Consider the following 19,648-nt stretch of genomic DNA (forward strand, 5'->3'; position numbering starts at 1 on the left):
AAACATATTTGATTTATCATGACCCAATTAAACAAGCACAATTTTAAGAATTATTTTACATATTGTCAGTCTATGTTATCTATTTATTCAGTTACAATTTTAAGGAATATGAATAACAAATATTTTCATTCTGTGTTATCTATTTAATTATATATTACCACATTATTCTGTTTTATTTTTAGATCTGCAGATAATCATTAAATGTGACCAAAAGTAGTGATCAAGTATGACTAATTGCAGTTGAATCTGTTAGCTGGTTGACACCCTGAACAGCAGAATTAAGAGTAAATTGCACTTCATACTCTTCAAGTATTTCAAGTCAGTTGCATCCATGATGGTAGATGTGCTACAGTTTCATTAAAATACATAGAAAAAACTTAAATCTCTTCAGGAAAAGTGCCTGCCCTCTACTATTTCTTTCACCCCTTGTCGAACTACTTCCTCCTGCCCCTCGTTTTGTCCCTCTCAACCTGCCTGCAATAGATAATAAAGAACATGTATGTGGCCTCTTTCTAGACTCACAAAAAGCATTTGACTGTGTTGATATGACCATATTGCTGGAAAAATTGTGAAGCTATGGCATTTGAGGCACAGCCCATAATCTGATGACGTCCTACTTGACAAATAGGAAGCAGTTTGTGTCTATTAGCACTACAGAGGGAGCATAAAAATCGAACACCACTGACATAAATTTTGGTATTCCACAGGGATCAATATTAGGACCACTTATTTTTATTATTTATGTTAATGATATTCAGTACATGACAAACCATGCTACAGCTATCTTATATGCAGATGATACCATGTTAATATGCCGCAATCCAAGCTATTCAGAGCTCTGAGGGGAATCCAATACTGCAGCAGGCTTAATTCTACAGTATTTTAATGAAAACAAACTAAAATTAAACACAAATTAATCTGTCTATATTGAATTTGATCTTGGGAGGCAAAAAACTCATGCAAACCAAATTTTAATGGGTGATGAATACATTAAAAAACAATACTCGACCAAATTTCTTGGCCTGACACTTGATGCAGAGTTAAACTGGTCTGATCATGTAAATGAAATTTGCGAAAAGCTATATACTATCATATATGTCCTAACAAAACTGACAAATTTTTGTAACATCACCACTCTGAGGCAAATATATTTTGCACTATTTGAATCACATCTAAGCTATGGGATAGAGGTATTGGGATCCAGCAGTAAAGGTAATATGAAAAGTGTATTTATCTTACAAAAGAAGGCACTTAGAATTATGGGAAAGAAATGTGTCACGGAGTCCTGCAGAAATTTGTTAAAAGAATTTAAAATACTAACTGTTCATAATATGTATGTACTGAAGATCATTATGGCAGTAAACAGTAACAAAACACTTAATAATACAACTGCTGGTAAATCATTTATATAAATAAGGAAAAGGAAAGGTTCAAGAACAGATCCTTGAGGTACACCCTTTACAACTGGGAGACATTTTGACATATTATTATTTACCTTAACTAACTGTTCTCTATTGTCCAAGTATCACTGCATTAGGCATATACCACTCTCTCTCACTCCATAGTGGTAGAGTGTTTGATGAGAAAATTGTGGGAGACCATATCAAAAGCTTACCTGAGGTCCAACAATGTTGCACAGATAATATCTTTATTTTCAAAGCAATTGTATATTTTGACTACCATACTCTCAACTGCTTTGACTGTAGAAAGGCTAGATCTGCAACTATACAGTGAAGAGGTGAGTATATTATTATGTTCAAAATATTGACTCATCCGTTTATATATGCAGTATTCTATTATTTTGATAGTATAGATATAACTCATATTGGTCAACAGTCATCTGGTGATGCTATATCTCCTATCGTTTGTTCTGGTTTAAATACAGATATTTTTAAACATTCTGGATAATTACCTTCATGTAAAATTTTGTTGATTATTTTAGACAGTGGTGTTACAATTTGATTTCTGATGTATTTAATAACATAATTTGAGAGACCATAGTAATCCTCTGCTCTAGAATTACTGAGCTTAGATATTGATTCATTGACCATCTTCTCAGTTATTATTCTTATTCTACCTAGCTATGGGGTGTATCAGCTTTTTAGATTTTGTGGTTTGGTGTAACGATTTTGCTTTGATATTTTCTTGCAGTGTTTAGGACAACATACTTCAAAATTTTCAGTTAACAGTTCTAGAAATTTGTTGGTAGATTCATTTGCACCTGCAGTGGTTATTATTTTATCCCATTTTATTAAAATCAGTTTACTTATCAACTTCTTTAGCTTTGATTTGTTAATTAGCCTTATAATTTTTCTACAGTCTGTGAAAGTTTCAGTAGCTTTACTGTTAAGAGTCCCTCATGATCTGAAATGCCTAGCTCGGTTGTGTTGAATTCTGTTTTGTTTAGATTAAAATTACAAATTATGTTATCTAGACATGCTTCCTGTCTTGTGGGTTTGTCATTTACGCAACTGAAGTAAAGGGATCTTAATGTATTTAGCAAGTGATCAACCTTTCTATTCTTAAACCTAATGTCTACAGTGATATCACCAATTATTAGTACTCTGTAATTTTTGTATTTGAGTAGCAAGAGTATCTGCTTCTCCAGAAGCTCCACAAACAGGTCTTCATTGTGTTTTGGGAGGCGGTATACTGAAGCTATTATAATTTCCTGGTCTGGCTGCAGCTTCAAATTTTGCTTCTATGCACAGTCCACTTACAACTATAACTTCATAGATTAGGTTCACACTATTTTTAACATATGCAGATACAGCACCATGTTTAATACTTCTTCTACAGCAGCTGGTTGCCAATTCATATCCAAATGGTACACTTAATTTTAGTTCCTCATTGCTAAGCCAGTGTTCATTTATTGAAATAACAGTGCAGTTTCAGATTTCCAGTCAATACTGAAGTTCATTAAATTTGTTTTTTAGAGACTGCACATTAATATGTAAGAACATTACACTTGTACTTATCTTACCGTGGTTTTGCTGTAGCCCATCAGCAAAAAATTATTGAGTTGGGATGGGTCTGCCGTTTCCTCTTCTTCAGTATGCGACCATTTGATGGAATTTCCAGTGTTGACTGCTCCTTCAGATGTCATGGTGGTGAAGCTCTTGTCTTGTTAAGGGGATGAGTGGCTGAACATAAATAACGTTGGATTTGCTTTCTGTTGCATGTAGGGTAGGCGACAGTTTCTGCTGCATGTGTTGATGTTTCAGCTCTTGGTTCTGCCACTGATGATTCTCGTGCTTTAGACGATGCTGCTTCTCCTGCTTCTGAGCTTAATCCCATACCAATACATGGAATTTTGCCGTTTGCTCCCTTCCTGTTCGCAATGATATCATTTATCATTTTACACACAAAGCATTATCCTTCGTAATGTAGATGCATTCCGTGTTTTGTATGCTTTCATCTGTCCAATTTGCCTATATCTAAGATACTAAATTTTCCAAACAAAGAACACATTTGTTTTATATTAATGTTCATTTTTCGTTTTCCTTTGTTGACACACGAGTGTTACATTAAATCATATCCTAGGAGCCAAGTTGCTTGTTCCCGATGAACCACTGACAGCTTATTGAGTATGACGTATTGACGATGGAACACACATATTGAGACGCGATTCAATACCAGTCTCCAGCCGACTTCTCTCAGAGCGACTAACGAGGCTATGGTCACCGAGTAGACGTTCTCCGGGAATTCACGTTGCTTGTTTCCGATGCACCATTGACAGTTCACTCTAACCTGCGCACCCTCGTATGGACGATGAAACACACAAATTGAATTGCCATTCAATGCTACACTTTCTAGCAGACTTCTCTCTAAGCCACAAATGCGGCTAAAGTAACCGTATGGACATTTTTCTTGGAGTCAAGTTGCTGCTTTCCGTTGCACCACTGACAGTTTATTGTAATCGTATTGACGACGGATCACACAAATTCCGTCGCGGTTCAATCCTACAGTCCCGAAGCGACTTCACTCTAAGCGACAAACGCGGCTACAGTCACCATATATAAGACCTCCTGAGAATGAAGTTGCTTGTTTCCAATGCAACACTGACGGGTTATTGTAGCCCTCACAAACTCGTATTGATGATGGAACCCAACAACTGCGTCGCGATTCAATACTACAGTCCCAAGCCGATTTCTCGAGAAGGGACTCATTCGACTACGGTCGCCGTATGGACGTTCTCGTAGGAGTCAAGTTGCTTCTTTCCGATGCACCACTGACAGTTTACAGTAACCCTTGCAACCTCATATTTACGATGGAAGACACCAATAGCGTCGCGATATAGTACTACAGTCTGCCAGCCGATTTCTCTCATAGCCACTAACGCAGCTACGGTAACAGTAAGGACGTTCTTCTGGGAGTCAAGCTGCATCTTTCTGATGCACCACTGACAGTTTATTGTAACCCTCGCAGCCTTGAGTAGACGAAGCAACACACAAATTGCATCGCGAATCAATACCTCCACCTTCAGCCGACTTCTCTCCAAGGGACTAATGCGGCTAAAGTCACCGTATGCATGTTCTCCTAGGAGTCAAGTTGCTTGCTTCCGATGCACCACTGACAGTTTAATGTAACACTTGTACCCTCATATTCACGATGGAACACAAACATTGCGTCGATATTCGATGCTACAGTATCCAGACGAGTTGTCTCCAACCGACTAACATGGCTATGGTTGCTGTATATTCGTTCTCCTGGGAGTCAAGTTGCTTCTTTCCGATGCACCACTGACTTTTTAGTGTAACCCTCGCTGCTGCGTATTGACGATGGAAGACACAAATTGCGTCACAATTCAATACTACAGTCGCCAGCCGAATTCTCTCCAAGTGGTTGTTCTCCTGGGAGTCCAGTTGCTTGTTTCTGATGCACCACTGACTGTTTATTGAAACCCTCTCACCCCCGTCGCGATTCAATACTACAGTTTCCTGACGACTACTTCCTAAACGAAAAATGCGGCTATTGTCACCAAATGGACGTTCTCCTGGATGTCAGGAATCTTGTTTCCGATGCACCACTGATAGATTGTGTGTTCCCTCGCACACTCATATTGACGATGGAACACACAAATTGCCTCACGATTCAATACTACAGCCAACAGCCGAATTCACTCCAAGCGATAAACGCGGTTATGGTCACCGTACGGACGTTCTCCTAGGGCTAGGCATCAAGGTTCTTGTTTCCGATGCACCACCAACAGTTTAGTGTAACCTTCGTTCCGTCGTATTGACGATGGAAAACACAATTTGCGTCGCGATTCAATACTTCATTCTCCAGCAGACTTCTATCACAGCGACTAACGTGACAATGGTCGCCGTATGAATGTTAAGTTCAGGTAGAGTTTATTGTTCCCAATGCACCACTGACGGTTTACTGTAACCCTCCCAAACTCGTACTAACGATGGAAACCATAAATTGCGTCGCGATTCGATACTTCAGTCTCAAGCAGACTTCTCGCCAAGCGACTAAAGCAGCTATGGTCACCGTATTGACGATATCGTGGGAGTCTAGGTGCTTGTTCCCGATGCAGCACTGACAGTTTACTATAACCGTCGCAACCTCGTATTGACGATGGAAGACACAAATTCCGTCCAGATTCAGTACTTTATTCTGCCAACTGACTTGTCTCATAGCGACTAACACAGCTACAGTCACAGTATGGATGTTCTCCTGGAAGACAAGTTGCTTGATTCCGATGCACCATCGACAGTTTAGTGATACCCTCGCACCCTCGTATTGACGATGGAACACACAAATTGCGTCGCAGTTCAATACTACAGTCTCCAGCCGACTTCTCTCCAAGCGACAATTCGCGGCTTTGGTCACCGTATGGACGTTCTCCTGCGAGTCCAGTTGCTTGTTTCCGATGCACCACTGACCGTTCATTGTAACCCTAGCACGATCGTACTGACGATGGAACACACAAATTGAATCGCCATTCGGTACTGCATTCTCCAGTCGAATTCTCTCAAAGCGCTTGATGCAGCTACGGTCGCTGTATGGATGTGATCCTAGGAGGCAAGCTGCTTGTTTCCGATGCACCAACGACAGTTTAGTGTAACCCTCGCACTTTCGTAACGACAATGGAGCACACAATCGGGTTGCGATTCAATTCTACAACCTCCAGCCGACTTCTCTCAAAGCGACAAACGCAGCTACGGTCTTCCTATGGACGTTCTCCTGGTACTCAAGTTGCTTGTTTGTGATGCGCCACTGAAAGTTTACTGTAACCCTCTCAAACTCGTATTGACGATGGAACACACAAATTACGTCTCGATTCAAAACAACAGTCTCCAGCCGAATTCTCTCCAAGTGACGAGCGTGGCTACGGTCACCATATGGACATTCTCTTGGGAGTCAAGTTGCTTGATTATGTTGCACCACTGACAGTTTATTGTGTCCCCCGAACCCTCATATTAAAGATGAAACACACAGATCCGCAATTCAATACAACAGCCTCCAGCCGAGTTCTCTCGAAGCAATAGATGCAGATACGGTCACAGTACGAACGTTTTGTAGGAGTCATGCTGCTGGTTTCTGATGCACCACCGACAGTTTAATGAAACCCTCACGATCTCTTATTGACGATGGGACACGTAAATTGCACCATGATGAAATACTACAGTCTCCAGCTGATTTCTCTCCAAGCGACAAACGCAGATATTGTCACCATATGGACGTTCTCCTGTAAGTCGAGTTGCTTGTTTGCGATGCACCACTGGCACTTCACTCTTACCCGCGCACCCTCGTATTGAGATGGAACACACAAATTGAATCGCCATTCAATACTACAGTCTCCAGCCGTCTTCTCTCCAAGCCAAAGGTGCTGTTAAAGTCACCGAATGGACGTTCATCTCGGAGTAAAAAATCTTGATTCTGATGCTCCACTGAAAGTTTGTTGTAACCCTCGCACCCTCGAATTGACAGTGGAACACATATGTTGCGTCGCTATTCAACACCTCAGTCTCCATATGTGTTCTCTCCAAGCGATAAACACAGCTACAGTCAACGTATGGACGTTCTCCTAGGAGTGAAGCAGCTTGTATCCGATTCATCACCGACAGTTTGGTGTAACCCTCGCGATTCCACAATAGTCTCGAGATGACTTTTCTCCAAACCACAAACGAGGTAAAGTCCCCATGTGAACGTTCACCTGGGAGTCAAGTTGCTTGCTTCCGATGCGCTGCTGACAGATTATTGTAACCTTCACACCCTCGTACTGACGATGGAACACACAAAGTGCGTCGCGATTCAATACTACAGTCTCCAGCCGACTTCACTCCAAGCGACAAACGTGGCTACCGTCACCATATTGTCGTTCTCCTGTAAGTCAAATTTGTTGCTTCCGATGCACCACTGATAGTTCAATGTAACCCTTGCACCTTCGTATTGGCGATGGAACAGACAAATTGAATCGCCATTCAATAGAACACTCTCCAGCCGACTTCTCTCCACGCCACAAAGGTGGCTACGGTCACCATATAGACGTTTTCCTGAGAATCAAAAATCTTGCGTGCGATGCACCACTGACAGTTTATTGTAACCTTCGTCGCCTCGTATTGACTATGGAACAGACAAATTGCGTCGCGACTTTATACTACAGTCCCCGGCCGGCTTCTCTCCAAGTGACTAAAGCAGCTATGACGAACGGACTTACGGTTTCCAGGATGTGAAGTTACATATTGTCGATGCATCACTGACAGTTTATTGTAACCCTTGCACCCTTGCATTGACGTGGGAGTACACAAATTGTGTGGCGATTCAATACTAGACTCTCCGGCTGAGTTCTCTCAGTATGCAGCTACGGTCGCCGTATGGACGTCCCTCTGTGAGTCAAGTTGCTTGTTTATCAATGCACCACTGACAGCTTACAAATTGCGTCGCAGTTCAATACTATAGTCTATCTTCTCTCCAATCGTCAAACGCGGCTACAGACTCCGGAGGACGTTCTTCTGGGAGTCAAGGTAACAGTTTTCGATGCACAATTGCCATTTCTTTGTAATCCTCGCATCCTTGTATTGAAAGTCTAACACACAAATTGCGCCGCTATTCTATACTTCAGTCACCAGACGTGTTCTCACCAATTAGGAGGCCTAGGTTAGTTGTAAAGTCAATCAGAAAGATGATTCTGCTGCTAGGTAGTTCCCACGGTAGAGGTGTGGGTCAGCAGTTGCAGGAAGCGTTGGGGAGTGAGTACCAGGTCACCAGCATTGTGAAGCCTAGTGCAGGATTGTCTCAGATGACTGAAAGCATAGGGGAGTTATGTAAGAATTTTACGAAAGAGGATCAGGTAGTGATAGTCGGTGGAGCAGGGAACAGTCTCGATAGGGACGGGGAATATGATGTCAGTGGTGACTTGGTTAAGATAGTTACTCAAACTGGTGGCACTAATGTGCATTTCGTGCAACTGTTTCAGCGTCATGATCGGCCTCACCTTAATGCGGCTGTTAGGCGCGTTAATGTGGGGCTGGGGAGGGCACTGATGGCGGAGGTCATGGACCACATCTCAGTGGTGTCAGTTGGGTCTATCAGTAGATGGTGTTTCGCTAGGTATGGCCTGCACCTCATTAGGTAAGGGATGGGGAGGCGGGCTAAGCTTATAAGTGACAGTGTAGTGGGTGGTGGTGGTGGTGGTAGTGGTATCACTCATGGAAAAATTCCTGTAGTAGTTGGTGTTAGAGCTGCACCTTTTTTAGACTGAAGTCAGCTGATAGGTATACCTGCTTAAAGGAAGGGCCTCTAACTAAGGGCTCACCTACAGAGGATGTAATGTTTCCAAGTAGAGAAGGAATTCGCATATTTCATCAAAATATAAGAGGTATTACAGATAAAGTTAGTGAACTGCTAATAGATGTTAACTCTGAAATTATTGGTATATCAGAGCACCACTTAAATAATTTGATAATTCAGAGGCTTCCTTTACCAGGCTACCGATTAGCTGGCTGTTTCTCAAGGAGTTCCTTGTGGGGTGGGGCAGTGGCTCTATACGTAAAAAACAGTATTTCATTTGAGTCCATAGACGTATCACGACACTGTACTGAACAGCTATTTGAAAGTTGTGCAGCATTAGTTGAATTTAGTGAAACTAAATTTCTAATTGCTGTTGTTTATAGGTCCCCTAACTCCGACTTCAGAGCATTTCTACTCAAGCCAGAGATGGTTCTTGATTCACTTTGCAGGAAGTACCAGAAAGTAGTTATATGTGGTGAATGCAATATTAATTTTGTACATGATTGTGCAAGAAAAAGGATGTTGGTAGATCTCCTAAATTCATATGATCTGATGCAAATTGTGTTTTTTCCAACTAGGGTGCAGGGGAACAGTAGCACAGTCATAGACAATATTTTTATTCATTCTTCATTACTAGATGGGCATTCTGTTAGTAATAGGGTCAATGGCCTTTCAGACCATGATGCACAAATTTTAACATTAAAAGGTTTTTGTACTATAATCAACGTCGTATTTAATTACAAACTACGTAGCAAAGTTAATCCAACAGCAATAGAGAGTTTTTCAAAACTTGTCAAGGAACAAGAGTGGCAAGATGTTTATAGTGCTGATAATATAGATGATAAATAAAATGCTTTCCATAACACATTTCTCATGCTCTCTGAGAGTTGCTTTCCATTAGAACATTCTAAACGAGGTACTAGCAGTAATGGACAGCCCGGTTGGCTGACTAGTGGGATAAGGATATCATGTAGAACAAAGCGGGAATTATATCAGAATGTTAGAAGTAGTCACAATCAAGCTACGGTAGCCCATTACAAACAGTATCGTAAGGTGCTTAAAAATGTTTTATCAAGGCAAAAAGTATGGGGTATGGAAATAGAATAGCTAATTCACAGGATAAAATTAAAGCCATATGGTCAGTTGTGAAGGAAGTGTCTGGTCAGCAGCGTAAAGCTGACGATATAAAGTCAGTTCGCAGTAATATTATTTCTGTTACTGATAAAACAGATATATTTACAGTATTTAACAACCATTTTTTGAGCATTGCTGGTGAATTAAATGAAAATTTAGTTTCTACAAGATGTCATATAAATTTCTTAGCAAATGCCTTTCCAAGATTGACGTTTGAAATACTCCTCTGTGATACAAACAAGAGGGAGATTGAGTCAATAATTAAATCACTGAAGACTAAGGACTCTCATGGTTATTAAGGGTGTCTAGTAGAATATTAAAGTACTGTGCTGCACATGTTAGCCCTGTATTTAGCCATATTTGAAATTTTTCCTTTAGGAATGGTCAGTTTCCTGAGCGATTAAAGTACTCAGTAGTAAAGCCGCTTTATATAAAGGGAGAAAGGGATAATGTAGATAATTTTATACCTATTTCTATGCCATCAGTGTTTGCAAAAGTTATCGAAAAGGCTGTGTATATAAGGTTAACTGATCATTTTATATAACACGATTTGGAAAATGCTATGTTCTCTTTTCTCTGTGAGGTACTGGATGGGCTAAACAAAAAGTTTCGAACGCTTTGCGTATTTTTTGATTTAACAAAGGCATTTGACTGTGTTGATCTCACAATATTGCTCCAGAAGTTGGATCATTACGGAATAAGGGGAGTAGCTCACAATTGGTTCACCTCTTACTTTAGCAACAGGCAGCAAAAGGTCATTATTCACAATGTTGATAACGGCTGTGATGTGGGATCTGAGTGGGGTACTGTCAAGTACAAGGGATCAGTGTTGGTGCCGCCCCTGTTCCTTCTTTATATAAATGATATGCCCTCTAGTATTATGGGTAACTCTAAAATATTACTGTTTGCTGATGACACTAGCTTGGTAGTAAAGGATGTTGTGTGCAACATTGACTCGGTTTCAAGTGGTGCAGTACATGACCTCAGTTCATGGCTTGTAGAAAATAAACTAACGTTAAATCACAGTAAGACTCAGTTTTTATAATTTCTAACACACAATTCAACAAAACCTGACGTTTTAATCTCACAGAACGGGCATATGATTAGTGAAACTGAACAGTTCAAATTGCTAGGTGTTCAGATAGATAGTAAGCTGTCGTGGAAAGCCCACGTTCAGGATCTTGTTCAAAGACTTAATACTGCCATTTTCACTATTCGAACGGTATCGAAAGTGAGTGATACTTCGACACGTAAATTAGTCTACTTTACTTATTTTCATTCACTTATGTCGTATGGTATTCTGTTTTGGGGTAACTCTTCCCATTCTAGAAGGATATTTTTGGCTCAGAAACAGGCGGTTCGAGCATTGAGTGGTGTGAGTTCACGAACCTCTTGTCGACCTCTGTTCACGTGTCTGGGTATTTTGACATTGGTCTCTCAATATGTATATTCCTTATTGTCGTTTCTTGTTACCAATCTTAGTTAATTTCCAACAATAAGCAGCTTTCACTCGGTTAATACTCGGCAGAAATCAAACCTGCATTTGGATCGGACTTCCTTAACTCTTGTGTGCAAAAAGGTGTGCAGTATACTGCTGCATCCATTTTCAATAAGCTGCCACTCGAATTCAAAAATCTTAGCAGTAATCCACGCGCCTTAAAATCGAAACTGAAGAGTTTCCTCATGGGTCACTCCTCCTATTCTGTCGAGGAGTTCCTTGAAAAATTAAGCTGATTCTCATTGTATTGCTGTTAGCGTTTGCTTAAACGTATGGACTGATTTTCTTTCAGGTTCATGAACATTTATTTTTAGCTGTTATTGCTTTTATGTTGTAAGTTCATGTACTGACACGTTCCATGACTTTGGAGATTTGCTCCTCAATTTGGTCCTACGGAACTTGACATGTAAATAAATAAATAAATAACCAAGTGACTAATGCGGCTATGGTTACGGTATGGTCGTTCTCCTGGGAGTCAAGTTGCATGTTTCCGATACACCTCTGACAGCTAATTGTGGCCCTCGCTAACCTGTAATGACTTATGTAATGACGATGGAACACACAAATTGCGTAACGATTCAGTGCTACAGTTTCCAGATGAATTCTTTCAAAACGACAAACAGGGCTACGGTCACCGTATGGACGTTCTCCTGGGAGTCAAGAATCTTGCTTCCGATGCACCACTGGCAGTTTATTGTAACCGTGGCACCCTCGTACAGACAACGTCTACACCTAGACCGTAGCCGTGTTTGTCGCTTTGAGAGAATTCGGTTGGAGGCTGCAGAATTTAATCGCAGTGCAACTCTTTTGTTCCTTCGTCACTACGAGTGTGCGAGGAATACAGTAAGCATTCAGTGGTGCAGCGCAAACAAGCAACTTGACTCCCAGGAGAACGTCCATATGGTGATTGTGGCCGCTTCTGTCACTTGGAGAGAAGGCGACTGGAGATTGTAGTATTGAATCGTCAGACAATTTATGTGTTCCATCGTCAATAAGGGTGGGCTAGTGTCAGAATAAACTATCAGTGGAACATCGGAAGCAAGCACTTGACTAATAGGAGAAAGTCCTTACGGTGACCATAGACGCGTTAGTCGCTTGGCGCAAAGTCAGCTGGAGACTGAACTATTGATTCGTGACGCCATTGGAGTGTTCCATAGTCAATACGAGGGTGCGGTGGTTACACTAAACTGTCAACTACAAGCCATGAACTAAGGTCATGTACTGCACTACTTGAAACCGAGTCAATGTTGCACACAACATCCTTTACTACCAAGCTAGTGTCATCAGCAAACAGAAATATTTTAGAGTTACCCATAATACTAGAGGGCATATCATTTATATGAATAAGGAACAGGATCGGCCCCAACACTGATCCCTGGGGCACCCCCCACTTGACAGTACCCCACTCAGATCCCACATCACTGCCGTTATCAACATTGTGAATAATGACCTTTTGCGCCTGTTGCTAAAGTAAGAGGTGAACCATTTGTGAACCAATTCCGTAATGATCCAACATCTGGAGCAATATTGTGAGATCAACACAGTCAAATGCCTTTGTTAAATAAAAAAATGCGCCAAGCGTTCGAAACTTTTTGTTTAGCCCATCCAGTACCTCACAGAGAAAAGAGAACATAGCATTTTCTAAATCGTGTGATATAAAATGATCAATTAACCTTACATACACAGCCTTTTCGATAACTTTTGCAAACACTGATGGCATAGAAATAGGTATAAAATTATCTACATTATCCCTTTCTCCCTTTATATAAAGCGGCTTTACTACTGAGTACTTTAATCGCTCAGGAAACTGACCATTCATAGAGCAAAAATTACAAATATGGCTAAAAACAGGGCTGACATGTGCAGCACAGTACTTTAATATTGCACTAGACACTCCATCATAACCATGAGAGTCCTTGCAATGGAAAGAAGCAACTTGACTCCCAGGAGAACGTCAGTTCGGAGACGCTAGCCGCGTTAGGCGCTTTGAGAGAAGTCGGCTGCAGAATGAAGTATTTAATAGCGACGAATTTGTGTGCTCCATCATCAAACGAGGGTGCGTGGGATACAGTATGTTGCCAGTGGTGTATCGGAAACGACCAACTGACTCCCAGGAGGACGTCCATACAGTGGCTGTAGCTGCTTTAGTAGCATAGAGAGATAATTATGAATAATCCGCCTCGATTGCACAAACTACCTGGTGTTTACCTAGGTTTCAGCGTGGGTAACCACGCCTTCTTACGTACAGATATAAAACAGCTTGCCTAAATAGGCATAGTCAAAGGCTAAAATCAACACCTACAGCGGCAAGGACTTATCCCAACCCTGTGTGTAGTGTCTCGCCCCAGCCAACGTACGATGGTCGCAGGCTCCCCACCGAACTGAGGCACCGTAGGCTGCTTACGTGCGCGGCTATCGAAATCACTGCGAATGCGCGCGGCCAGGAAACGCTCTTCTTATGCATGGGAGCGGGATTACAAGGTTAAAACGGGTCGGGACCTAACTCATTACCAAACGTTGTCGCACAAATAGCAAATTGAGGAAACGATAAAACCTATGATGCGGCAATTAAGACATATTTAATAGCAACGCAAGACAAACTTTGTACACGGATGGCAAATCAGCCACAAGCTAATATAGAGGCACCAGAATTAGGTAGAATTTACAACTAAACTAAAAAGATAGCTGTGCTTAGGACGTTATTGTTAACGGATAAAACCGCACTAATAATCTCTGCAGCAAAAACAACCATAGTCGCTACATCGCCATAATACTAAGCGGCCAACCATTCTGTAATCAGAAGAGGTTAAAGATTTATAACATATCTTGGCTCCATGATCTCATAATTACATAGAAGCCAAACGAAGATACCTCCTAAAAGCGCGCAGCAATAAGAAAATAAAAATGGTGTTATTCTTGGCTGACCAAACCCTAAACACAGTAGGAGGGGAAAGGTACCACAATGAGGGGTGGAGGTGAGGGGGCGTCATTACCATCCGTTACTTTACATTAAGTAACATGATGGCAATCGCTGCTATGGTCACCCTATGGACGTGCTCCTGGGAGCGAAGTTGCTTGTTTCTGATGGACCGCTGACAATTTATAGTAACTTTCACACCCTCGTATTGACGATGGAACACACAAATTGTGTCGATAGCCAGTATTATAGTCTCCAGAAGAATACTCTAAAACTGACTTATGCGGCTATGTTCGTCTTATAGACGTTCTCCTGGGAGTCAAGTTACTTGTTTCCGATGCACCACTGATAGTTTATAGTAACTCTTACACCCTCGTACTGACGATGAAACACACAATTTGCGTCGCGATTCAATACTAGTCTCCAGCCGCATCTTCCAAAACGACAAACTGGGCTATAGATACTAAACGAACTTTCTCCTAGGAGTCAAGAAATTTGTTTCTGATGCACCACTGGAAGTTTACTGTAACCCTCACACCTTCGTATTGACGAATTAACACCCAAATTATGTCGCGATTGAATATTACAAACCCTAGCCGACTTCTCCAAGCGACTAAAGCAGCTACGGTCACCGGAATGACGGTCTCCTGGGAGCCAAGTTACTAGTTTCAGATGCGCCATTATTGTAACACTTGCACCCTCGGATTCAGGATAGAACATACATATGGTGTCGATATTCAATAGTACTGTACCTAGCCGAATTGTGTCCAACCGACTAACGACTCTTTGGTCGTCGTATAGACGTTCTCCTGGGAGTCATGCAGCTACTTTCCGATGCACCACTAACAGTTGGTTCTAACCCTTGCACCCTCATATTGTGGACGGAACACACAAATTGTGTCGCGATTCAATACTACAGTCTCAAGATGACTTCCATCCAAGCGATGCATGTGGCTACGGTCACGGTATGGACGTTCTCCAGGGAGTCAAGCATCTTGCTTCCGATGCGCCACTGACAGTTTTTCTGACACTCGCACACGCTTATTGACGATGGCATACACAAGTTGTGGCGCGATTCAATACTACAGTCTCCGGTCGACTTATCTCCAAACGACAGACGCGGTTACAGTCACTGTATGGACGTTCTTTTGAGAGTCAAATTGCTTGTTTCCTATGCAACACTGACAGTTCTTTGTAAATCTTGCAGCTTCCTACTGACAATGGAACAGACAAATTGCGTCGCGATTCAATACTACTGTCTCCAGCCGAGTTCTCTCTAAACGCTTAATGCAGTTACGGTCACTGTATGGATGTTCCACTGGAGTTCAAATTGCTTATTTCCGATGCACCACTGACATTTTATTGTAACTGTTGCACCCACTAATTGACGATGGAACACACAAATACCGTTGCAATTCAATTCTACATTCAAGACACAACTTCTTTCAAAACGACAAACGTGGCTGCAGTCACTGCATGGACTTTATCCTGGAAATCAAGTTCGTTGTTTCCGATGCACCACCGAATGTTTATTGTAACCCTCGACACCTCGTATTGAGATTGGAAAACAATGTGCGTCGCGATTCAAATTTCCAGTCTCTAGCCGACTTCTCTCCATGCGACAAACGCTGCTACAGTCACCATATGGATGTTCTCCTGGGAGTCAAGATGGTTGTTTCTGATGCACCACTGACAGTTTTTAGTAACCCTCGCACCCTCATATTGACGATGGAACACACAAATTGCGTCGCGTATCAATACTTCTGTCTCCAGACGACTTCTCTCCAAGCGACTAACTCAGCTACGGTCACCGTATGTACGTTCTCCTGGGATTCGAGTTGCACCGACAGTTTATTGTATCCCTTGCACCCTCGTATTGAAGATGGGACACACAAATTGCGTCGCGATTCAATAGTTCAGTCTCCAGCTGACTTCACTCCAAACAACTAACGTGGCTATAGTCACTGTATGGACGTTCTTTCTAGGAGTCAAATGCTTGCTTCCGGTGCACCACTGACAGTTTAGTGTAACCCTCACACCCTCGTATTGACCATAGAACACACAAAATGAGTAACAGTTCAATGCTACAGTTTCCACCCGACTTCTCTCCAAGGCACAAATGCGGCTACTGGCACCGTGTACACGTTATACAGGGAGGCAAGATTCTTGCTTCTGATGCACCACTGACAGTTTATTGTAACCCTCACACCCCTGTATTGACGGTGAAATACATAAATTATGTCGATATTGAATACTAATGTCTCCACCCAACTTCTTTCAAAATGAGAAACGCGGCTAGATTCACAATCTGGATATTCTTCTGGAGTCATGGTGCTCTGTGTCCGATTTACAGTTTAGTGTAACGCTCGCACCCTCGTATTGACGATTTAACACACGTATTATGTCGTGATTGAATATTACAATCTCCAGCCGACTTCCCTCCAAGCGACTAACGCAGCTACGGTTACCGGATGGACGTTCTCCTGGGAGTCAAGTTACTAGTTTCCGATGCACCACTGACAGTTTATTGTAACCCTGGAATCCTCGGATTGAAGATGGAACACACAAATTGCGTCGTTGTTTAATATTCGATCTACAGCCGACTTCTACACAAGCGAATAATGCGGCTATGGTCACCGTTAGGATATTTCCTGGAAGTCACATTACTGGCCCCAATGCACCACTTAGTTTATTGTAACCTTCGCACCCACGTATTGATGATGGAACTCACCAACTGTGTTGCAATTCAATGTTTCAGTGTCTAGCCCTGTCCCCTCCAAACTACTAACGCGGCTATGGTCACCGTATGGTCGTTATCCTGGGAGTCAAGTTGCTTGCTTCCGATGCGTGGCTAACAGATTATTGTAAGCCTCGCACCCTCGTATTGACGATGAAACACTCAATTTGCGTCGCGACTCGATACTACACTCTCCAGCTGACCTCACTCCAAGCGACAAACGTGGCTACCGTCACCATATTGTCGTCCTCCTGGAAGTCAAATTGTTTTTTTTTTTTTCGATGCACCACTGATAGTTCAATGTAACCCCCGCACCCCCGTAATGACGATGGAACAGAAAAATTGAATCTCCTTTCAATAGTAGACTCTCCAGCTGAATTCTCTCCACGCCACAAACGTTGCTATGGTCACCCTATGGACGTTCCCCTGGGAGTTAAGAATCCGGTGTCCGATTCACCATTGGCTTAGTTCTCTTGCACCCTCGTATTGACGATTAAAAACACAGTTTGTATCGCGATTCAGTAATACAGTCTCCAGCCGCATCTTCCAAAGCGTCATACTCGGTTGTGGTCACTGTACGGAAATTCTCCTGGGAGTCATGAAACTTATTTCTGATTTACCACTGACAGTTAACTGCAACCATAATACGGTCGTATTGACGATGGAACATACAAATTGCGTCGCGATTCATTACTTCAGTCTCCATGCGTCTAACTTGGCTACGGTCACCGGATGGACGTTCTCCTGGGAGTCAAGTTACTCGTTTCTGAAGCACCACTGTCAGTTTTTGGTAAACTTCGGTCCCTCGTATTGAAGATGGAACCAATACTTCAGACTCGAGGCGACCTGTCTCCACACTACTAACGAGCTACGGCCAATGAATGGACGTCCTCCTGGGAGTCATGATAGTCGTTTCCGATGCACCACTGACAACATCCTGTATCCCTCGCACCCTCATTTGATGATGGAACACACAAATTAGTCGCTATTAAATACTTCCTTCTGCAGCCGACTTCTCTCCAAGCGCCTAACGCGGCTAGCGTCACCGAATTCACGTTCTCCTGGGACTCAAGAGCTTCCTTCCATTGCACCACTGACAGTATAGTGTAACCGCCGCACCCTCGTATTCACGATGGAACACTCCAATTGCGTCACGAATCTATATTTCTGTCTCCAGCTGACTTCGCTACAAGCAACTAACGCAGCTATGGTCACCATATTTACGTTCTCCTGGGAGTCAACTTGCTTCTATCCGAAGCACCACCAACAGGTAATTGTAACCCTCGCAGCCTCGTAATGATGATGGAACACACAAATTGCTTCGCAATTCAATAGTACGCTCTCCGGACTACTTCCTTCCAAGTCACTAACGTGGCTGCAGGCACCGGACAGAAGTTCTCCTGGGAGTAAACTTACTAGTTTCCGATGCACCACTGACAGTTTACTGTAACCCATGACGCCTCGTACTGACGATTTAACACGCAAATTGCGTCGCGCTTCAATAGTTCAGTCTGCAGCTGACTTCGCTCCAAGTGACTAACGGGGCTGTGGTCAGCGTATGGACATTCTCCTAGGAGTCAAGTGCTTGCTTTTGATGCACCACTGACAGTTTGGTGTAACCCTCACACCCTCGTATGAACGATAGAACACAAAAATTGAGTTGCCATTCAATACTACGGTGTCCAACTGACTTCTCACCAAGGCACAAATGCGGCTACTGTCACCATATGGACGTTCTCCTGGGAGTCAAAAATCTTGCTTCCGATGCACCATTGACAGTTTATTCTAACACTAGCCGACGCATATAGATGTTGGAACACACAAATTGCGGAGCCTTTCAGCACTACAGTCTGTAGTCGACTTATATCCAAGCGACTGATGCGTCTACAATCACCGTAGGGACGTCCTCCTGGGAGTCAAGTTGCTAGTTTCCGTTGCAGCACTAACAGATTATTGTAACCCTTGAATCCCCGTATTGACGATGAAACACACATATTGCGTCGCGATTTACTACTAGAGTCTCGAGGGGAATTCTCTCCAAGCGACTAACGCAGCTATGGTCTCCGTATCACGTGCTCCTGGGAGTCAAGTTGCTTGTTTCCTATGCGCTTTTGACAGCTTATTGTAACCATCGCATCCACGTATTGGCAGTGGAACGCACAATTCGCGTCGCGATTCTATACTACAGTCTTCGGCGGCATCTTTCAAATGTCAAACGCGGCTATGGTCACCTTATGGACGTTCTCCTTGGAGTCAAATTCCATGTTTCCTATGCATTTCTGACAGTTTAATGCAACCTTCGCACCCACGTATTGATGATGGAACACACAAATAGCGTCTCGATTCAGTACTACAATCTCAAGCAGTCATCTCACCAAGCGACAAACGTGGCTACTGTCACCGTACGGACGTACTCCTGGCAGTAAAGTTGCTTGTTTCCGATGCACCACTGACCGTTTATAGTAACCCTTACACCCTCGTATTGACCATGGAACACACAAATTGCGTCGCGAATCAATACTTCTGTCTCTAGACGACTTATGTCCAAGCGACTAACGCAGCTTCGGTCGCCGTATGTACGGTATCCTGGGATTCGAGTTGCTTCTTTCCGATGCACCAC

This window comes from Schistocerca cancellata, chromosome 2 (assembly GCF_023864275.1).
Source record: "Schistocerca cancellata isolate TAMUIC-IGC-003103 chromosome 2, iqSchCanc2.1, whole genome shotgun sequence".
In the NCBI taxonomy this organism is placed as follows: domain Eukaryota; kingdom Metazoa; phylum Arthropoda; class Insecta; order Orthoptera; family Acrididae; genus Schistocerca; species Schistocerca cancellata.